This window comes from Protopterus annectens, chromosome 2.part1 (assembly GCF_019279795.1).
Source record: "Protopterus annectens isolate FY-2018-M chromosome 2.part1, PAN1.0, whole genome shotgun sequence".
NCBI classification, from domain to species: domain Eukaryota; kingdom Metazoa; phylum Chordata; order Ceratodontiformes; family Protopteridae; genus Protopterus; species Protopterus annectens.
Window position 1 is genome coordinate 151,185,520 of NC_056729.1, and position 24,596 is coordinate 151,210,115.

Genomic DNA, 24,596 nt, shown 5'->3' on the forward strand with positions numbered 1-24,596 from the left:
CTCTGTCTGCAGTCATAGAAGCAGAGGAATTATCATATCCAGGTCCTGTGTCTGTTGACACCAAAGGTTCTTGAGGTACCATTGCAATTTCCTCATATGCAGTCTTGCATGTGGAATCATGAGAATGCAAGAGGCCATGTATCCCAAAGCTTGCAGGTATTTCCTTGCAGGGAGTTGGGACAGGCTTGCCAAGTCCTTGAAGTAAACAAAGAGTTGCCTGCTTTTCCTGGGTGAGATGGATCATCTGGGCGGCTGTGTTCAGACTCGCTCCCAGGAATGTTATCTCCTTGGTTGGAACCATTTTTGACTTTTCCTCGTTGAGTGTGTAACCCAGGGAAGAGAGAAGAGTCTTTACAAATTCCAGATCCTTTCACAGCTGTTCCTGAGAATTTGCTTGAATTAGACAGTCGTCCAAGTATGGATAAATCTAAATTTTCTTCTGCCGGCAAAAAGTAATGACTGGAGCCAGGCACTTTGTAAAAACTCTGGGAGCAGTAGATAAGCCAAAGGGCAGCACAGAGAATTGATAATGTTGCTTGCCCACTCTGAAACAAAGATACTGCCTGCAACTTTTCCTGACCGGGATGTGCAGATAAGCTTCTTTGAGATCCAAAATTACCAGCCAGGAGTCCTTGTCTAACATTGGTAGCAATTGATGCAGAGTGAGCATTTTGAACTATTAAATTACCAAGAAGGCGTTCAGAATGGATAGATCTAAGATAGGACACCAGGTGCCTTCTTTTTTTGGAACTAAGAAAAGTCTGGAATAGAAGCCCTGGCCTACCTGCTGAGCAGGAACTGGTTCTATTGCCCCCAGATGTAACAGACACAATTTGCTTTTCTACTTCTGCCCTTTGGTTTGGAGGAGTGTCTGGGAATCCTTTGGGCACCGGAAAGGTGTGGAAAGAAAACCTGTGTCCTAGGGATACAGTTCTGAGTACCCATTTGTCATTCGTGATTGTGGCCCAGACATTTGCAAAAATGGCCAACCTTCCCTCTAAAGGAAACTCTGGGCAAACAGGAACAGGCAGAAGTTGGACAGAATCATTGAGGTGCAGGCTAAGAACTTCCCACCTTAGAAGTGGAAGCATGCCATTGCTTAGACCTTTGAGGGGTAGCCACCTGCCCCCCTAGATTTGTAACCTCTAGTCCTAGAACGGTTCTGTCTGCTGGTATCAGGAAACATCCAACTCTTAGTTGATGCTTATTTCCTGTATTTCCAGTAATTCCTGCTGAAGCAAAGAGGTTGAACTTGCAGAAAGTATTTAACTGTTTGCATAGACTTGGCCTTATCCTCCATCTTTTTTAGCACTTCCTCCGCTTTGCTGCCAAAAAGCCCATCCTTATGTAAAGGTACATCTAAAAGCTTAGACTCGACAGGCTCTAGAAGGGGCTGTTCCCTGAGCCAAGTATGTCTTCTGATAACAGATCCAGTAGCTGTCACCCTGCAGGAAGCTTCTAGAATGTCAAAACCACAATGTAATGAATGTTTATTGACAACACTGGCATAATTCAGCAAATCCTGCATATCTTTACTCTCTGCCAAAAGAGGCACACTTGGAATCTTTGATTTAATAGCCTCCAAGGTGTGCTGCTGATACTTAAGCATATGAAAAAGGCAATTAGTAGACCTAATAGCAAGAGTGGCAGAGGTATAAAACTTTTCTACCCCACCTATCTAGGTTCCTAGATTCCCTGTCAGAAGGAACAGGATTTTTGGTAACAATGGCCTTAACCCCTTTAGGCCCTTGAGAAATAACATCTGGGTCAGCTAGCGGATTCCTAAAAAGAAACAAATGAGAATCAGGGACTCTATTGTACCCATTAGGTTTCCTGGGAACAGAATTTGGAATCAAGGAATTTTATAGAAAAACATCAGCAACCACTTCCAACACTGGAGGAACAGCCAGAGGCTTATGCCAAAGCAAATCCAAAAACTCCCTGATCCTTTTCTTAGATTGGGGATAACCCTGACTTTCCCATTTAAAATGCTTCCTATGAGTATTCAAAGTATCACCAAAAGAGAAAAAACCTGAGAATCTTCCTCTTCATCAGCAGAAATGCTAGAAGTATCAGAACCTGAATAAGAACTTTTGGAGAGAAATCCCTACCCCTGAATAAGAACTTTTGGAGAGAAATCCCTACCCCTTTTTGAAGGAGGAGGCTGTGAACCCCTAATAAGAGTCAAAAGGTCATTAGCCATTTTAACCATTTGAGATTGAGGGGAATGTGAGGAAGCTGGAGCCTCTTTCTTCACAGACTTATGACTGGAGGATTTACCTGCACGTCTGAAGGACTCAGGAGGCTTGGCCACCGCCAAAGTTGAGGTAGAGGTAGTCAGTATGTGCCTGCTGTCAGAACGAAGAACAGAGGCCTCGGAAACCGGCGTCAGCTTAACGGCTCCGGATCCAGCTAAAATGGCGATGGGCGGAAGGTCAGAAGACAAAATGGAAGCTGGAGGCCTGGGGGACTCCCAAATGGTCTCAACCGAGGCCTGTGGTTGAAAATCCGCAGACTGCAGGAGCCTCCAAGGCGCCTCACTGGCTACCGCAGGGCTGACGACCAACTTATTGGAAGACTTGACCCACTGAAGCCTGTCATGGTCTTTATCCTTGCGCTTCTTAGGAATATCTGAAGCCTGAAGACCAGCAGACGCCATACAGACAAACTTAGGCCACACTCCAAAATGCTTAGCTAAAAGCTTAGCCTGATAACGAACAGTACGCGGATTAAAGGAAGCACAGAGATCACAATTAGGAACTTTGTGGTCAAGGCCTAAACAAATAATACAATAAGAATAAAAATCTCGATGGGGCATCTGCTTTCCACAGGCAAGACAGTTATTAACTTTTTCTGACATTCATTAAGGCAAGAAAAGTGGATCCCCAACGGGATACTTAGCTGCAGTTGACTTCAACTTTGTAGCCGGAAACCAAAAAGGTAAACGGCCGACCAGCACTCATGCAAAAATGCTTCTACTTCGGGTTTCACGGCAAGGAAGACTGAGGAAGTGACATTGGCTGCCTCCTTTTGTATCGGACGTTCTGACATCCTTTACAACAAACGACAGTCGTCATATTTACTTACCTTTGGTATTCTGGTCAATCGAGGGCTACCGGGAGCTGGATAACCCATTGGTTAGGACTGCAACAGTGAAACATGATGAACATTGTGGTGTTGTGCATATGCAGTCAACACAAAATAAACCACAAAATGTATCTTTAGCAGTTTCATTACTTTTCACCAAAATTTGCAATAAAGCAGGACTTAAACAATATAACAAAGGAAATTAGAAGTTGCCTGTTCCCTTTGTTCTGCCAGTACACAGCTGATCACATTTTGCTGTTTCAACGCAGAAAAAGCCAGGAGGAAACACAAATATAACCCTGATCCACACCTTCCTTGACAGCTTTCTCCAATGTATGGCACTGGAGAGGCCTGCCTCTAAAGACAGCTTAAACTGCACCCCCTTAATCCTAAGCAAAGAGGGATGCATCTTCTGGCAACTTTCACTTTAAACAACATTTTTTTCCCATTTGTTGTCAACTCCAATATGACAAACCTCCTCTGCTGCCAGCAAAGCATACTATGATCTAAGGCTTTTAAAGCTGAAGTGCAGCAAGTTTTACTACAAAATGCAGACATTTCATATATACATGAGGCGATCAGCTGAAAAATAATCACAAGGCACAAGAAAGATTGTTTTACAGCGTACTTAAATCAAAAGGTAAAAATCACAGACATGAGGTGCATCCTTGTGGCTAAAAACACTTGTTTGGATAGTTACTTCCTGAATACCTCTGCTGTGTACTAGTACAAGGGTTGGGATGTATAAGTGCAAGACTGCATTTCCAAAGAAGAAAAAAAAATTGCAGGTCTACAAATTTCAGACAGCGCATACAATGGCAATGAGCCATCAAATTGTTACTTCATACCTAAAATTCTTTTGCATAATTAACTGACATATTGGACCACACAATCTGACCTTACAATAAAGTGCATCTGTTATGACACACTGCCAGTCAAGCCCAGTCCAGTTGTAACCCTAAGCTTAAAGAGACAATTTCACAGAAAACAAATAAAATCCACACAAATTAATCTGATCGCTGCTCTAAATATAAAAATAATGTGTTTGCATGTGCAGAATACGCATTCAAATGATATTTTTTCAACTAACAAAATTGCTATGGATAAGGTTCAAACCAGTAGTATTGTGCACCAAATATGCTTAGCAGCTAGCAAAAGAACTAACCAGCAAAGAACAAAATTCTAACTACTTAAACAGAGTATTTTACTTTAGCAAACTGTTGAAACCACAAAAAAAGACAGGAGCACCCCAGCACTAACAGGTTTCACCTCATATCATGCGTTCCGGCCCCAAAATCCGGACAACACCAAGAAAGGGCGGTGTCCATATATTCATATACACACACCACACCTCAAGGGTGGGTGGCACGCGATGATGATCGAACATCCATCCAGGTGTAACCATAGGCAAGACTGCTCTGCAATTTGTATTTAGTTACAGGCAGGCCACCTCTCACCTCAGACCCTCCTCCTGCCTTCCATGGAGGAAAACATTAAAATGTATTCTCCCAAACACCATCATACTAGTGACTTTAAACTACTCCTAATATAGACTGGGAACACTACTCAAGTCTCACACCTCAACCCCCAAATATCTCAAGTTCATAAACTCAAATGCCATGGAACAACTAGTCACAAGAGGAAAAAGAGGAGAAACATAGAAAACATACTTGGATCAAAATCATGGATCAAAAATGTTCAACACCGGTCACTGGTGAGATCTGGTGAGATCAATGATCTCACTCATAATCCTCAGGTCCCCACCTCATCAAAGCCACAAAAAACAAAAAAAAAAAAAAAGAAAACCCTAAAAAATAATTTCACACTTCTAAAGGCCCAGTGGTCTGTGAGCCCCCTGGTAAAAGTGGTAAACATTACTGAAACCGCTGAATCACTTACAAATACCTTCTACCAGCACCTACAGGACTGCAAGGACAGGCAATCCCAAAACAAACTGTAAGGCAAGTACCAAAAAAGCCAAAGTCCTCTGGGACCCCACAAGCTAAACAAGCTCTACAACAAAAGGAGAAAGCTACTACAAAACAAAGCAAGGTATTTGAAGATAAAAGTCCACCTTTGATCATTATTAAAGAAAAAGAAGACTCATCAATCAAAAAAATCAAGAAAAAAGAAAATCACAAAATTCTTATAAGGACTCTAAAAAGGCCTTCTTTTTAGGACCTAAGGATGGAAGGAAACCTATGATAGATATGCTCAGAATTAGTTCAAAAAGATGAAAAATTAACTAAAAATGACAACACATACACACACACTGGGCTGACAGGTTCAATCACCTTTCCCCAAAACCCCTCCCCCCTCCCAAATCTTCTCCAAAAGGAGAGATATCTATTCCAGAGGATTGTAGCCCAGAACTGCCCTCACTAAGGCAAAAACACACAGCATCCAAAGGACAAAATGGTGTCGGATGCTGTGTGTTTGGGAACTCAATGAGGTTAAAAACCACCTCATTATTAATTAATTTAATCTAGCCTCCTGGAGTGAGCCTGCATCTGGAGGGCACCTCTACTGCTGTGGTCCCACTTCATAGCGGGTGGCACTTATCCTGGTTGGAAATTCCATGCCCCTCTAGCCATACAGCCCATTAGCTTGAGCCCCATCTCTAAAGAGCCATGGAGGAAAGAATAATGACTTGCAGACTTTGGATCCATAAAAGTGCAGAAGCAGAATTTGCAGACTTTTGGATTTACTCTTGTCAGACTTTGACTTGTAAGAGACAAGGACTTGAAGTTTGGTGGAGTCACATACAGCCTACCTCGACCTGGGCCTGACCTACCTCTTCGACCATATCGCCCTAAAAAACTCATCTAGGAACTCAAAAAACCCAATCACAGACATCACATCAACTGGCTATCTGCAGAAAGATGGCAAGCAGACTAGTAAGTGAACCCAGCTGCAAACTCATGTCTGAGCACAAGCCACAAGGCCTCAGTCCCTGGGTCCAGGGTTCAGTCAATCTCCTCTTCTAGTTTCGGCAAACAGTGAGGGGTCCTTTGAAGCAAAAGCTGCAGATGACTGCAGGACAAAGCAAACAGATGAAAAATGCAGATGACACTGACAAAACCAGCAGGAAAGGAGGGCCCGAAATGGATGCCTCACAGAAAGGGCCTCACAGAGAGCCAGGAATGGCGCCAGATAGTCATACAAAAAATGAAGGGTCAAAATTCCTACTAGAAAACAAGGTGGGAAAAATCTACCTACACAGAAAAAGTCATCACGTGATCAATAACAAAATTAGAACAACATGGAAAGGCATGTACTAGAGGGTTAGTAGGGGGTTAATCAGTCTTTTTAATTGATGGCAGGTGTGTACCCAAGAAGACTGAATGCTGTAATTAAATCAAAAGGTGCTTCAACAAAGTATTAGTTTAAGGGTGTGCACACTTATGCAACCAGCTTAATAATTTTCCCCTAACAGATTTGTTTTTCAATTGAATTGTACAGGTTATAGGTCACAGTAAAGGTGGGAAAAGTTTTGAAATATATTGTGGTCTCATTTTTTTATATCACAAAAACCTGGCATTTTAACAGGGGTGTGTACACTTTTTATATCCAGTGCACATTCAAGCTAATAAAGCTAACCACTACTAGCCGTGGACATGCAGGTTTTGTTTTTTTATTGACTTTGTTGCCACAACTTGCGCTTAAAAAGAAAAGAGCCGATGCATAACTGATATTAGAAGTAAGGTAGCAGCTGAATGATGAAAAAAAATAGTATGGAAGTTATTAAAAATAAAGAAAAAGAACTGAGGCAATATTGGGTAAAAGATTATATTGTCAGTGAGGAATGGTGTATTCAGTAATGGGATTTTTTTTTAAGTGAAGAGATACTGGATGTGATAGCAGTAGTACTACCTGACAGATTAGGAGTATGTGACATAAGGGAAAATGTACAAGGACAACTGTAGTTTATGCAGACTCCAATATGACAAGAAAAAAAATGTCTGAGAACTTAAAAACCTTTCCATATTAAATAGATCAAGTATTATGGTGGAAGATTTTAAGCACAATCTGAGAAAGGAGGGAGAAATAAGATGATTAAAATAATGAGAAATTATAACAGAGCTGAAAATAGGAAAATAAAAACTGTCATATAAAAGGGGACTTTTTAGACTGCAATAGATTATGTTGTTTTGTGTATTCGAAAGGTATGAAAGAAAAATGCTTAATAGAAATGGACGGGTTTTCAGATCAGAGAGTAGTACAGGCTAGAATATGGGAATACAGATAAGTAATAAAAGAAGGGAAAGGAATAAAGAGTTTGACTGGAGAGACTGCAGAGACGGATGAGATGAAAAGGGACCATAAGATTCTGTGGGAATAGCATTCGTGTCAATGAAAGAATGTTATGAAAATATTTCTGATTGCAGGAAAAAAGTGTAGCAAATGAATAAGACTGTCAAATGAAATTAAAAAAGACAAGAACAATGTGACTACAGAAGAGAAAAAGGCCTGTATGAAAACAGAGGAAAAAGTTTAAAATGTTGTTTAGACAAGGGTCATTTTAAAAGGAAAAAAGAGGGTGCTTCTAAGAAAAGGAAAAATGGGTGCAACGTTTGATGAAGGATATATTAGACTTAAGCAGAAAGAAATAATGAAATTGTAGAAAAGTTTGTGGGTAGAATGTCTGAAAAGGTAGTACAATAGTACAAGAAATGCATGTAGACTGTACACAAATCTGAAAATGATAAATGAGTTCTCTAGAAAGAGATTATAATCAGCATTACAAATAGAAGGATTAAGTTGTACATATTCGGTAAAATTCTAAGGGTGGAGAGAAAAGAATGAAGGGATTTGTGGAGAGTAACCAAGTTTATATGGAAAAACATGAAAGAAGACATACAAAATTAGAGAACACTGCGAAATGCAGACTATAAAATTGTTATGAGGATAACACAAAAAGGGATGCACAGAAAGTTTGAGCTGTCATTAGAAGAACTTTTGGAATCAAGTTAAGAGAACCGAAGGAAATAATAAAAGTAACAGATTTGACTTTCTAAGACAAAATAAGGTAGTAAAAGCTAGTGATGTGATGTGGAAAAGGGTTTTGACAAGGTTAGTCATGAAGCAAAGTGGAAGACTCTAAGGACATACAGGATAGGAGAAACATTTTGAATGTTATAAAAATATGGTATGGAATATCAAGGTTGAAAGTTATGGTAAAAAGATGAATGGGAGGAAAGATAAATACTGGGACAGCACTAAAAATGATGCCCATCAAGTATGTGTCCGTACTGATAATGAATGCAATAATTCAGACAAATGTGTGAAACAGAAGCAAAATGGGAGATGGAAAAGCAATAATACTGATTTGTCTGTGAAATGCAGATTTACTACCCGAGGCAAAAACTAGATAAAGACAAGAGAAGTAGTCACTCAAGTCAAAGAATTATTAAAGAAAGCTGGGTTGCAGTTAAATAGCAAAAAGGCAACAAACATGGTAAAACTAATAAAATAAGAGGAATATATTATACTAAGAAAGAAATAAATGTATTTGGATTAAACTTTGGTGAGTACAGAAATGTAAAACAGTGGAAAATAATGCAAGAAAAAATGCTATTATGACAGAGAAGTTTTAATCTATGATTTAACAAAAAACTGTATCTTAAACATTATATAGTAGGAAAAATGTCATGTTTAGTGGGTTGCACATTTCCAGCTAGAACAGAGAAACATGCTAGATTTTTTTTTTTAATTTTAGTTGGGATTCAAGGTTGAATCCCATGAAAGAGGGGAAATGTACGATAAAAAGGAGGCTTGATTCTAAAAAAAAATCCTACAGTGGCTTAGCATCTCTGCATTTTTCTGAGTAATAATGAAGGTGAAAGAGAAGATGGGGAAAATGTTATTTGTAAGGTGTGAAGAAGCATGGAATATGAAGGAGGGAAATGACATGGAAAACAAGCAGATGGAAGAAAATAAAATGAAAATAAAATTATGAAAGATGAAAATAAAGTGGTGATTTGATACAATATTATGGAAAATGCCATATGATACAGCCTTTGAAGGAATGAAAAAAGATGCAAAATGTTGTAAAGGACAAAAGAAAAAAAGTCTGCAAATTTTTATAAAGCAGGGGATTTTGCTGCAGAGAATTTTGTTGAATAAGTTAGTTAAAAGTAATAAGAAATTAAGGAATTAGAATGAAAATGGCATGCATGTAATACAGAAGAAACAACAAAACATTTTTTTAGCATACAAAGAAAACTGCACAGCTTTGGAGAAAAATTAATACAAGTATGAAGGACTTAAAAATATAACAATGGATACAATACATTATATGGAAATGAGAGAATGAAAAATGCAAAATTGACAAATGGGGCTGAATACTGTTTACAGCAATCTAGAGATTATGGAAAAGATGTGAAAAATCATTGTATAATAAAAGACATTTCTGTTGAAATAAACATGGCTGTGGAAGAAAGGATTGACACTTTTTTTTGGACAATTATAAAAACGGAATTTTGTGTAGATTACATGTTAAGCAAAAATAATTACAAGATGTTATGGATATGAACGTGTGAATAAAGTATAGTAGTACAAATAAGGAAAAATGTAGGTATACCAACCCTTACTCTTTAACAATCACCTAAGATTCCACCAACTTAGGCAGATGGGACCTTGCTTTAGCATCTCATTCAAAAGACACCACACTCAGGAGGGCAGCACCCCCATTCCCCTTTATGCTGCACTACAGTGTCATTACTGGAAAAATTAATCCATCTACCTGATATGAGAATAGAACCCACAGTTTTCTGATCTTCCAGCACCAAAGGTGAGTGCTACATGTTTAGGTACTGAAACCAACAGGTGGATGAACTATTCCCTTTCTCCTTAAGTTGTAACTTCAAAGAGGTGTTTATTCCTCCTGCAGGGGAGGCGTCAGAAAGACAGTCTCCTACACCTGCTAGCTAAAGTGATTTTATCTGGTATTATATTTTGTACTCTTCTCATTAGTCTAGTCACCCTCTGAGTCACCGGTGGGATACCATTCCTGACTCAAGCTTTCTAGATTACCGTTAGCTTGTAGGCCTCAAAAAAAAAAAGATGTACAGTAAAGGCACTGCAAAACCACATCATTAGGACCTACAAACTCAAGTCAACCCAAGACATTGGATGCCTAAGTTGTCAACCTGCATCCCTTTCTCCGTTATCCTTTTAATGTCTCTTTACAAGTGGGATGCGACAGGCCAAACAGGAACTTGGGAAGCCATACAGAATGGGTGGAGGCTTTGAGCCTCAATGTCCAACTACTGCTGTAGAGAATGCTGCCCATTTCTAATGTTTTAAGGAGTGAATTTCTAACGAGCCTATAGTCCTCAAAAATCGTAGTCTTTGCCTAAACAAAATGCTCAATGGCTTCAGTATTCTTTCTGGGAGATTTGTCTACCACAGGAGGATATACCCTACTTAAGCACTGCCAAATGTCCAATATCAATAAACAGGAACTACATTCTAACCAGAAAACATCTATACAAGAGCAACTAGAAGAAAGGATAAAGATGTCCTCCAACAGGTTACTTATCCATCCTCAGCTCTAAAGCAGGCTGAACCATGCCATAAAACAGAGACCAACACTATGATGCACTCACTGTGAGCTGTGGCAAGAAAGATCTAACATCGTATGGGCGGACCACAGTTTTATACTAGACATCCCAGTTTCCCAAAAGGGAAAGGTTTTGAGCTCTGGAAATTGGGCTGAATGTTTGTGCCTTCTGGGGTGGAAGACCCAGTTGTCAAGACTATGTACAAACACTGATCTAAGTGAAGAACTTATCTTTCTTATGACTTTGGAGGATGTCTATTTTTTTTTAACCAAAGCTTTTGACACCAAAAACCTTCAGCAAAATCTGCTTTACTGCACCATAAACACACGAACTACAAAGACTCTTTAGTCTTTATAATTAGTAGTGTCTAGATTCAGTATTCTGAAATGGAAAATAATTAGTCCAGTAGATAAGCATAAAACATACAGCTTAAAGTTACTAATAAGGTTCATTGTATTGTTCTGGGTTTGCCACCCTCCATTTTCTCCATAATGCAGTGCCTTATTCGAACTGAAAACGGGTATGTGAGTCTACTGGACTTATTCTCTTATATTTGTATTTATTTGTTGACTACACTGCAAACAACTGTCTTGATGATATATACATTACAGTTCTTTATACAGAAACGGATAAGAATAGGTAATTTTTTTCTATGCATTACAAACTATGTTAGGTTGAGTACCAGCTTTATACGGGTGTAATCATAAAATATGGGCAAAGACCACCCCAGGGATTTTTTTAGACCTTGTCTCTGTCGGTCTCTATATTTCACAAAGCGTTTTCTTTATTCTTTTCACTGACAATCCAAAAATAGGCAATTTCACCAATATGGACTATCACAACTTGTAGCATAATGCCTTCAAGAGTTATGCACACGAGTTGAAGAAAACATTTATTTTTATATCACTGGCAAATAGGTCCTACCTTACGAATGGTCTCATTCACCAAATCACATCTCTGTCTGCCCTCTAACATGACCAACAACATGAGAGTCTCCCTGCCAGTAGAGAACTGAGCAAATGTTCATCACACTCTATGCAGAGGCTCAAGATATGCAAGACATACTAGGGCAAGGAGAGCAAAATGAGGCAGACAGTCATACTGCAGCCAATAATATTTTTCCCATAACCCTATGTTCCTCCCCCTACATGCCAAGATGTCTGGCCTGCTGGGCAATAAGGAAAATTGCAAATACACTGGCTGGCTGAATAAATGTGCATTTCTTTCTTTATCCTCCCATCACCTCATCATCTTTTCCGAGCTCCAGTTTCTTCAAGGGATACTTTACAGAGAGGAGGCATATCTCTTGCCTTCAAGGTAAGAACACTGATTTTTTCCCTGCCAGCACTTTCAACTACCCAATCCACTAATCAAACTCGGGTCGTCCGAGTCATAGTTGGGGCTTTTTCCCTCCACACCACCAGGTTTGGCTGTTGATGAAAACAGCATGTTGATGAATAAACATGAAACAAAGCAACTTTCATCTTGTCATACTTGCTCTCATAAGTATCAACACATTTTGACCATGTGATTGAGAGGAAGACAGAGATTTTAGCATTACAATGCCTGAAAACATGAATTTTAATGATGATACCAACAATACTGTCAAACTATGTAGCAAATTTGCTAGAGAGAGTTTTATAAAATCTATAAAGGAAAATAGGATGAAAATGATCTATATTAGTCTAATAAAATCAAAAAGTGAACATGGCCACAGTCTTTGGTCTCTAAGTGAAAACGTTTCATCATACATTTGAGGGAATACAGAGATATACAAAGTTAATATATAATCTTGAAGGCACAGACTGAGGAGAATCTCAAACATGCAAGCTTACTTTCAGTCAAACACAGGACACTTGACTATAGCTTATAAAAAAAAGCGTGTAGGAATATTTGGACTTAATTAGTAGACAGAATATACAGCACGTCCCTCTCATTGGAACAAAGAAAAGGAGCGAAGCTATAAGATGGTTCTCTGAAAGAGTAGTCATTGACAAACTTTTCTAACTTTGATCTGGAAAAGCAAAAGCATTCACATCTTTCAAAAATCAATGGACAACTATTTTATCACAGTGCACTACCAGGCCCAGGCTGGTATAAAGGCACAGCATCCATACAAGAAGTATTATTTTGTACTGTACAAGAAAGCAAATACGAGGAAGCCTCAAGCCCAAAACTTAGGATGACTAATCTACATATTGTTGCCACAAATTTTGCTGCACTTTCAAACCATATGAAAGAAATCTCCTTCCTTCTCCTCACATCCTTGTGGTGCTGAAGCTCACAAGTGCTGAAATGCCAGTTGTTGTTGTCTTTCAGCTTTTCCCGGTTAGGGGTCCCCACAGCGGAACTCTGGTCCACTAATGATTGGCAGTAGATTTTCACGAACGCTGAGGTGCCAGCTCGACGTCCAACCTTCAATGAAGGCATGCCCATTTACGCATTTCGAACGCCCACCCAACCGCGAGGAGGACATGCAGACTCCACACAGAAGGCACTTCCCGCACTCCAGCCGAGAATCGAACGGGAGAACCTCTTGCTGTGAGGCAACAACGCTGAAATGCCAGTTGTAATGGTTAAAATTACTCCCAAGGACATATTCACTGATCTGACAGTACCAGCATATGACCAGGTCTAATAAGCCATTGTTCCGAGGCCACACATGACTTATTTTACTTGGTGTTGCATCTACTGATACTATCTACAGTCAGTCTAATCAATGAATTGCAGTGAGGTAGTATTTGTGAAGACAATCATAAATGGAAAAAACACAAAGAAACAATTAAAAAAAAAAAAAAAAGTTCAGTAAAATCAGAACCTGTCAAACATTTTTAAGAGAAATTCAAAAGTGATTTCGAGAAACCAGAGGTAGGTTTCAAGTCATTACTATTTCAGGTACAAAATGGTAACCGAGTGACAGCTTATGCTCCTGGATCATTAACAGATGTGGAAGTGTGGCATAATCAGAAGCAGCACTAGCCACTGCAAGGGTGTGTGAGCATTTCTACATTAAAAGTTCATACCAGCCCATTCCATTCACAAACCACACATCCTTAAGAGAGAATTTTTCAATAATTCATAAGTCTAGACTACCTACTGATATAAACTGCTGGTCAATATGACAAAAGCATAAAACTGCTGTACAGTACATTGCAGACCATCTAGAGACAGACTGAATAGAAAGATGGAGGGGGGAGCAAGAAACATGAAAAAAATTTACATGACTTCTGAAAGTGAAGTTCCACAAACTCTGTCATTTGAAATGTTGGGGGAAAAAAGATTTGATAGAAACTGCTATACTGAAGGATTTTTTGTGATATTAATCCTCCTTTACTGGGGACCTATGGTGTACATGCAAATGACCCTTTAAGGACACCAAGTGTTCAAGCTACATGGCTTCTGAATGTCTATAACTTAACTTTTTACGACTTTATGGTTACATTCAGGCCAAAAAAGCCAAACTCCACAAGCTATGGATATGAGTGTTTCAGCCTTTATATTGACCGCATCACCACTACATAAACAGATAGTTTGATTATACTGCAAAATACAGGGTCTTTAAACCCAACTGATGCCCATAAAGATTAAAGGTGCCTGCAAAATATCCTAACATCTAAACCAAAGGGTAAAAAGGTCACACAGACAAACCATTCAGTAAAAACTGCAACAAAATCCTCATCCAAACTAGAGTTTTCACTGTGTGATACCTTAAATCGCCTGTACTGGAGGGCCCACAAGATATATGCAAATGTATGCACAATTTATTTTATATTCTAAAAAGAATTCAAACTGTCTTGATGCTCCACAACACTAAAATATCTTTTTCTGGATTTCTGAAGTACTAAATAATATGATCAGAAAATAAAGCTAACTTTTCCTGATTGCCAAACCATTTATCTCTGAATCTGTGTATATCTAATTTTTCTTTTTTCTTATAATATTATTAGAACCACTTTATTAAGGAACAAATTACTTGTCCATCTAAGTAAGAATACAATATTTTCTTTACTAAACATAAAAATGTCTCTAAACATAAAGCAAATAAAGGGAAAGAGGACATCCCTACCTCGTTCCACTGTTCAAATACAGCTTGTCAGAGAGGAACCACTCCCACCTTAATTCTTGCCTCCGACCCTTCAAAGAGCCTCCTTCTTCTTTCAGCTTTTTCCAGTTAGGGGTCGCCACAGCTGATCATCTGTCCGCTCAAGATTGGCAGTGGAGTTTTACAGTGTCGAGTTGCCAGCCCAGCACCCAACCTTCCACAGAAGGCACACGCACACTCACACCTAAGGCCAATTTAGTGTCTCCAATCCACCTACTGCATGTCTTTGGGATGTGGGAGGAAACCGGAGCACCCGGAGGAAACCCACACGACCACAGTGAGGACATGCAGACTCCGCACAGAAGGCACCCCAGCAGAGACTTGAACCAGAGAACCTCTTGCTGTGAGGCGGCAACGCTAACCACTGCACCATCGCGGCCACCCCTTTCAAAGAGCCTCCTAATTAACCCTATTAATCTATCAGGGAATTCAAATGCTGTCACTGCCCTTCTCACAGAATACCAAATGAATCTACTGAACACTTTCGCTGCATCAGAACCCACAAACAATAGCAGTTCCCCCAACGTTTCCCTCTGGAGGTTTACATTGAAAACCTTAAAACTATATCGGTCGACCAGTACGTGGTTGAATGGCAGTTTTCAAGTCAGCAGAATGTCGAACCAAAATGTATCGACTACACTACAGCAAATGGGTAGTGTAGTTCGAGTATTTGGGTTCGACATTGTGCAGGGAGATCGTGTTACAGTGAGGAGCAGGAAATTAGTCCATTTCCTCACTGTAGTGCAATCTCATAGTTGGCATATTTAATGTGCAGTGGGTATGAAGGGTGCAGCCCACCTGCAAAATAGTAGAATTAATGTACCACTGACTGTAGAGTGTAACGGTACGTAAATGTGCATAGCAGGTGGTAAGTGAAATCACCTCCTATGTCAAATACATAGAACTAAGGATGACAATGTATTCATTTTCACATTGGTTGCTGTTTCAAAATTCCGAATTCAGCATTTTGTGTCGAAATTCTGAATGGTTGACCAAAGCGGATTCACAATTTCAACAGTAAACCCTCTCTGGATCACCATTGTTCCATTAACACTGTTACATGGTTACCTTCCTTCCACAAAACCAGACTGTTCCACAGCGATCAATTCTGGAGATACCCTTGTCATTCTCTTAGTCAGTACAGGCAAACACTTTGTAATTGTGATTTAAATTTGAGATTAATCTATATGAAGATGGGTCTTAGGGGTCTTATCCGACTTTAGGTAATAAGGCACTACAGCTTTCTTCCAGTACACTGATACTTCTCCCCCTTTTAAAATATTGTTAAACAAAACCTTCCAGGGCTTCATCACTTTCTTCCTTACCATCTCCCAAACTTCAAAGAATTACATTTATTTACTTTATTTTACATTTGTTGACCGGGATAGTCCAACTGGATATATGTCCATTTTCAGCAGAGGCCTGGGGAGAAAAGCTCCACATACCAAAATAAGAGACAGTACATACATCATTGAGTGATAAACTCAGGCAGACATGTTTAGAAAAATATAGACAAAGAATACAAGCAGATATCAATATACACAATGTGCAGACTTGCATCTGATTGGCAAACATGTATCAGAAAACGTGAACATAGAATACAATCAGATCTCATAATTCACAATGCCTAGACATTCAAATGCTATGAGGCATAGATACTTGGCTAAACAGCAGATTGGGTAGCAAGACATGTATTAGTGAAGTTGTTAGTGAGGTTTAGAACAAGGGCACAGCCAATGAGATGCGAGGTATTTTTGAGTACTCTTAAATAGCGGTAGTGAGGTTTCCTTGGTAAAGATAGAAGGGAGTAGATTCCAGATTTTACCGGTTGAGTTGATAAATATAGCATCGCCTGCAGAGTTGTTGGAATTTTGAGTCAGTATCATTTTTTTTGAGTCAGTATCATTAGTTTATCAGCTGAGGGTAATGGCTTGGGGGGCACTATGAGGGGTAAGAATATTTTTGAGGACAGGGGAGTTATCAGGTTGATGGAGTATTTTATGTGCTACTATAAGCTGGCTGAACTGTAGAAGGGTAGGCTACTCTAGCCATCCCAGTGCTTTGAGGTTCTGGCAATGGTGGGTCCTAAAAGCCATGTCAGTAGCAAATCAGCTATATGATTGTAACATTCTGATAATTTGTTGAGATCGGTTTTGGATAGGTTGGCGAGTACAGGGGAGGCATACCTAAAGGTAGAGAGGAGGTGTGATCTTGCAATAGCTACCCTAGCTTGGGGGGGGGGGGGGAGGTTTGGCTCTGTACAGGGAGGCAAGTTTTTTGTTGACTAACTTAATAGTGTGATTGACATGTTTATCAAATTTAAGGTTGTAGTCTATTATTACGCCTAGAAGATTTGTATGGTCATCAGGGGAGATATTTTCACTTGCAGACTTCGCTGTTGGTTGATTATACATTACCATTTTTATCTCATCTCTTCCTACCTTAGCTATTAATTGTTACGCCTCATTTCTCTCAACTTAGCAAAAGTAAGTCTTACATAAATATTTCCGTCTTTGCCTTTTCTTGGTTTCCACATTCTTCTGCTTTATACAAATTATAAAAGTTCTGAAATTTCTCTAATACTTTTCCATTGCCCAAGTCATTATGTTGAAAGTTTCTGTGCTCCGTAGTTATCAAAAATAGATGCTTAACAGCAACCTTTCTAAATTCATGTACATTTAGCATTCTGCAGTTGTTCCTCTTGTTCTGTGGAATTCCCTTTATTCTTCAATACTTCAAAAAATGTTTTGCCAGCATTCTGATCTATTTCAAGGCATCCAAGGGAAGGCTACAAAGCATTTTCTGTTTTGTTACTCTAGGTTTACTGACCATACTTTACTAGAAGGTTTCATATGTTTTTTATTAAAACCATGACTGACATAACTTCCGTCTTTCCTAGGGTGGCCACCTTGAGGCTAGCATGACGTACGTCCATAGTCTTTAATGGACCCATCACTGTGCATGCGCAAAGCTACAACTATTAAAGTCTAGCTGACACTATAGAGAAAGTTCATTGTTGACCCTCTTTGGGATAAGTGTACTAAAAATGTCATTTCAAGTTTTTTTTTTTTTTTTTGGAATGCTGAAATACCAGCTGATGGGCAGAAACACTGGATCTGCAGTTTATGTACCGCATACCGTAGTGCACAGATACATTTATCTTCATCGACAAATAACTTTTACCATTGTAATCGCCTCTAAATAATTCATATTACTTTTCCTCATTCATCTTTATCTCTTATTCTTACCCTGTTTTAAACTCCATTTTCATTTTGTCCCATTCACCAGCTATATCTCTTCTGAAAAAATTCTGTCTTCCCAAACAACTCTCAAATCATTTCCACTACCATTCATTAATTGTTTCTCTCTAACAGATAAGTGGGAAATGAAAGCATCTCTGTTACTTTACCATCCTACTTCTTTATCTGAATTTTGACTGATGCATGATCTGAAATAGTTAATGGATGTGTAGAAAAGCTTTCAATTAAATTTAGATACACCTATGAGACTTAATTTCTACCCAGTCTACCCTAGTTCTTATATTTTGGTAAATATGTAACTTTTGAGTTCCTACTACTGAATTCACATCTTCCACACCAAACAGGTTCAAGGATTTCTTCAGAAATGTACACTTTTGTTATATTTTTCCACCTCCCTCCCGTACATCCTCACTACTACAAATCAGGTTATCACCAACAATAAACATTTTTTGATGAAAGATGACTATTTCTCCCAAATTTTGCTTAAGCTCTATAATAGCAGTTTTAGGTGGAATATAAATACATGCAGTAATCCTCTGCCCTGCCAATAGCTCATTACTACCACAATTTTACTATCTTTTTTCCTCTTCCATCACTACTGGTGCCCCTCCAGTAATCAGTACTGCTATTGCTTTTTTTTTTTTTACTATGTCCCTGACATTCTCCTAAACAGCTACCCTGAAATCCTTTGTCAAATTCACATGCTCATTTCGAGGGTAATAGCAAATTACACAAAAAAAGGGGAAACATGAGAACAACACATGCAGAACAACATTTTAGAAGAGGAATGAAGTTTAAGGCAGGAATTGAATGAGCTCTGCAATGTTCAACTGACTAGACCGCATAGAAGATTATATGTGATGTATATTTGCAACTGAAAATGGTGACATGGTTTGTTTTCACTTGTATAAATGTGAAATTGCCTGTGACATAAGTGATGAATTCAATAAAGGTGTTTTATGTTAAAAAAACATTCACATGCTCATTTCTATCCAAATGTGTCTACAATAGCATTGCTATTTTAACCCTAGACATCTCAATAAGATCCAATATTCACTGCTTTTTCTCTCTACCCATAAGGCCATTTACATTCTATGACAATATGGACAGAGTAGCCATTAAGACAGAAAGGTATTACTCACACCTATTATGTATGACAGCGCTTCTGAATGTTTATTTCCATCTTTTAGATTACATACATACCTTAATGTTTGACAGGCTGTTCTCTTATGCAGTCACTTATCCTCACCTGAACCTATTACACATTTACAAGACATTTTACATCAATGAAAACATTAAAACAAAAATAGACTTTCTGCCCCATTACCCTTGTAACTTGGAAAACACAGAGAAAGCTGTACATTTTCAAAAGATTGTTTACCACTCCAGATAGGAGCTGTTGCTCGAAATCAACAGCTGTACCAACAGGCATTGCCTAATCTAAAATTAAGTTTGCTCATGGTAAAGCACATTGTAGCTTAGGTTCTCACTTACATTAATTGGTTTTTATTCTTTTATCTTTGTTTTCCTCCTATATGTGAAAAACTGTTTGAATAATTTTTAACCCTAGAAAAAAGTGCACTGGCTTCCCTTAAAAATAAATTGTATACTATACATATATATATACATATATATATATATATATATATATATATATATATATATATATATATATATATATACACACACACACACACACACACACACACACACACACACACACACACATACACACACACGTGTATAAGAAAAAAATGCTACTGACTGGGGAAGCTTGAATGAATTGTAAATTTCACTCAAAGCAAACTGTTCAGCCCTCTTATGATTAACTGTTTGCCCCTGTACAACTTGTCTACTGCTGAAAGTCTTTGCTAATATAAAAAATTACCTAATGACTTTGAAAATCCAAGTAATGACATATTCCATATTTTTCATTGTATTACCATAATTTCAACTTTAGCTTGCTTCTGTACAGCTTTTCTTACTTTTTTACAGTGTAAAGCTTAAATACTTTACAACTAAGAGAAAGTAGTTATTGTAGTAGCTTTAACTTGTACAGCAGTCACTGAAAATACACCCTCACCTCATACTTAAAATACCAGTGGCTAAACATCATACAATACTATTTTATAACATCTACTTTACATAATGAAATGTTTATACAAATACTAAAACAAAATAGTTTACTTACAGTTGCATCTTCAGTCCATTCAGTATCCATTTAAACATTGACAAAGTAGATTATATATGCTTTACAGTCCAACCACAAGTTTAACAGTCAAAACGTTCCAGTCTTTCTTCTGCAACTTATTCTTGCAAAGCCACATTTCCCACATCCATTCTTTTATCTAAACACCTATGCTTTACAGTTCCCGATTTATTCATTAACTTCACAATGTTGCCGGTCTTCTTCTTAATGCTCTCCATCTACAAACACCAGTTTCTAGTCCAAGTCCAATGTATTCACAGTTCTTTTAGTTGGCTCCTATGCTTTTTTCTGCAACAGAGACATCTATTTTTACACAATGGAAACTGTTTCACTGGCAAAGTCTCTTTCTATAGGCCCTGTTATTGTCATTAGAGTGAGAAACACTGTCCCTTTTGACTTGCTGGCATTTTTTTCCTCATTAGCAAGTTCTGCATCAAAAAATGTCTCATCACCCAGAAAAAATATTCTGAACAAAGCTGGATGCAAGTAGTTTGAATCTCACACTTGCCTCTCAACATTTCCTGACTGCTGTGATAAACTCTCTTCTGCCCACTGTAGAGCAAACAATCGTTTTCCACAAACACTCTGCTGTTCCCAATTTGTAATATTTCCCTTCTGCCTCAGTTTTACCAGGAGTAACTTTCTGCTGGGTATGGCGGCATCTTTACTAATACAGGTCCTGGCTGTTTTTGCATGACATAATTTGGAACATACAATGTGCCCTCTCGATTAACTGCCTGCTGTGGAGCACTAACCCAATTGCTTATCTGTACTTTTATAAAATTAATGCAGTCTGTTCCTTCCAATGTTTCTGGTACAGCAGAAAACCTCACGTTTTCTCCGCAAGTTCTGCCTTTCAAATTTACTTTTTTACAAAGAGCTCTTCCTGAAAAGCATAATTTTTTTTTTCATTTCAGCCTCAGATTTTTGCAGTTTTATCAATTTAACTGAAGTATTTAAAGCTTCCATTTTTTTAAAGCATTTTATTTGACTTCATATATTCCTCCAGTGTTCAGTTATTTTAAACACCTCAGAGTACATTCAATTTATTTTTCCTCTAAATTACTGGAAGTGATTTCCTTTACTAAAACTGAAACGTAAGCTGCTTTTTTGATGAGCAGCTGCAAGATTCTACCCAGCCAAAGATTTTCTTCTTCTCTGTCTCTTGCGTTCTCCAATCATCATCTTTGCTGGCATCAGGCAGTGCAATTACTAGCCACTAACTTATTTCCACCCAAATTGGTAGCCTTTACTGGTGCCCTTATCTCAATTTCAATTTTCACACTAGAAGAGCTCTAAATCAACCTGTCGATCAGCAAATAGTCATCTTGCAGTCTTGAGGGTTATGGAACTTAGTCTAGAAAGTACAGTTGTGTACACTTACCATAAATGTAGATGTTCCGAGTGTATTCACTGTTGCAGTCATTACATTCGGCTTATCTGCTTGCAGGTAGCCCTCAGTCAGCCTGAATAACAAAGTCTTGGGTCCTGCATCAGTTGCTGTCCCTTCTTCCAAGACGTCAGGGGTATAAAACATGCAGCCAACGCCATTACATCAGTTTTTCTTGCCCAAGATGTCAGGTGCCCCCCTAATGGGATGCAATTAAATATAAAAGTACAACGATATATCTCCAACAAAAAAGCAAATACAACAAAAAGGCTTTTAAGTATAGTAAAGGAAAGTAGAGGTATAGCCAAAAGAATTTAGGGGGCTGGAATGAGGGTAACCAGGACTGAAACAGTGAATACCCTCGAACATCTACATTTATGGTAAGTGTACACAACTGTATTATATTCTTTGTGTTTCACTGTTGCAGTCATTACATTTGGGTAGATTCCCAAAACTATGGTTGGGAGGAGGACTTTAAAATGCATTACCGCCAGCTACAAGGCCCTGCAAGACTGCAGTGGCAAAGCCAGCTTTGGATTTAGAGAAAATTGGCAAATGATAATGCTTGGTGAAAGTATGTACAGAACTCCAGGTAGCAGCTTCTAGGATGTCCCTGGTAGGGATGCCTCTAAGAAAGGCTTTAGAGGTAGATGCAGCCCTCGTGGAGTGAGGTCTGATCCCCTGGGGGATAGGTTTTCCATGGTGCTTACAGCAGAAATGAATGCAATGGCTTATCCATTTGGAAATGGTTTGCTTTAAAATAGCCTTCCCCTCTGCCTCTGCAGCAAATACCACCAGCAGTTGTTCAGATTTCCTTTGAGGTTTAGTCCTGTCCAAGTAGAATCTAAGTTGTCTGTGCACATCTAAGGAATGCATCATCCATTCCTCTTTATTCTGTGGATTGGGAAAGAAGGTTGGCAAATGAATGGACTGATTAAGAGCCACACTGGATACCACCTTGGGCATGAAGGATGGATTGGTTCTGAGGGACACCCGGTCTGCATGAAAGATGATGAAAGGCTCCACTGCCATAAGGGCCTGTAATTCAGATACCCTTCTAGCTGAAGTGATTGCTAAAAAGAAAGCTGTTTTCCAAGAAAGAAATTTTAAGTCTGCAGTAGCAGCTGGCTCGAAAGGAGGTACAGTGAGTTTCTCCAAGACAAAGTTAAGGTCCCAGGCTGGGGTTGGAGCTCTCCTGGGTGGTCTCAAATTTTTGGCCCCTCCGAGGAATGGCTTGAGCAGTGGATGAGAGAAGAGGGGAGGTTCTGTGTTATAATGGGCTAAAATGGCTGAGGCGTGGATTTTAATGGAGGAAAAAGACAGGCCCTTGTGAAGCATCTCAGTTAAGTATTGTAAAATCTGATGTAAATTGGGCGCTGCTGTGCTCATCCGTAGAGACTGGTTCCAGGCACAGAATCTTTTCCATTTTTCAGCACAAGATTTTCTAGTACTAGGCCTCCTTCCCTCTAAAATGATATCCATCACAGGTTTACTGAGGGATGGTAAAGGAGAGATTATGTAATTAGCCAGGCTGCAAGGTTCAGTGTTAGAAGCCGAGGGTGCAGAATCTGGTTCTCCTGCTGAGACAACAGTGAAGGAGTCTGAGGCAGGTGCCATGAGGATAACAGTGACACACCGTGCAGGAGGGGGTACCAGTGTTGGCAGGGCCAGTCTGGAGCAATCAAAATCATCCTTGGTTTGTCCTGTTTGATTTTTAGTAGTACTTTGGACAGCAGAGGCAGAGGGGGGGGGAAGGCATGGACTATAAGGACCGAGCATCCACTTTCCATGCTTGTTTGTGGGGAGTCCTTGTGCAAAATTTGTCCAACTGGTAGTTTTAGGGAGAGGCAAACAGGTCTATAATCAGGGCTCTTCCATTTGCTTGTCAACATGTTGAAAATCCTTGGTTCCAGTTTCCACTCATGTGGGTCCATGAGGTTTCTGCTTAGTCCGTCTGCCAGTGTATTTAATTTTCCTGGCAGGAATTGAGCTTGTAGGTGCACTTGGTAGTTCAAGGCTGTGTTCCACAATGCCATGGCTAGTCTGCAGAGGGGGTAAGAATGTGTACATCCCTGCTTGTTTATGTACCACATAACAGTGGTGTTTGTCCATCTTTACCATTAGTTGTCCTGTAAGAATGTGGGTCCTTGAAGGCTGTCAGAGCATTCTGTACAGCTAACATTTCTTTTTGATTGATATGCAGGTGCATTTGACTTGGGTTCCATTTGCCCTGAATGATCTTCCCTGCCAGGTGAGCCCTCCATGCATAGTCTGATGCATCTGTTAGGGTTTGGGCAGAAGGGGGAGGTGTGAAAGGTAGTTCCTTGTTTTGGTGGCAGGCCTCTGCCCACTAAAGGAACTCTAGGCAAGGTATGATAGGAATCATTGTTTCTAGATCCTTAGAATGTTGACACCATAGGCTTTTTAGATACCACTGTAGTTTCCTCATATGCAGTCTTGCATATGGAATTAGAAGAATGCAGGAGGCCATGAACCCCAAGGCTTGCAGTATTTGTCTTGCAGATAGCAGGGTTTTTGTGGCCACTTGTTTGAAGTAGGTTGTCAAATGAATTTGTTTCTCTGGCGTGAGGTCAGCCATCTGGGAAGTTGTATTGAAGCTTGCTCCCAGGAATATAATTTGTTGACAGGGTACCAAGTGTGATTTCTTTTAGTTTTATGGTGTACCCCAGACAAGTTAGAACTCTTTGTACAAAGGCCAGATGATTCAAAAGTATGTTCTGGCTTTCTGTCTGAATTAGACAATCGTCCAGGTATGGGTATATTTGAATACTTCTTTGCCTGCAAAATGCAATAACTGGAGCTAGGCACTTTGTGAATACCCTGGACATAGTAGATAAGTCAAAGGGCAGTGCAGACAACTGATAGTGTGTGTAGCTTGCTTTGAAGCATAGGTATCTTCTGCAAGATTCCCTGATTGGGATGTGCAGGTATGCTTCTTTTAAATCTAGTGTTCCCAACCAGG

The 24,596-nt window shown here is 39.2% G+C and overlaps 1 protein-coding gene across 1 annotated transcript in view; it reads right to left on the reverse strand.

Moving 5' to 3' along the window:
* ADGRA3 (adhesion G protein-coupled receptor A3) overlaps nucleotides 1–24,596 on the reverse strand; it is a gene marked incomplete in the record, with an annotated part of 1,325,547 nt that overhangs the window by 502,210 nt on the left and 798,741 nt on the right.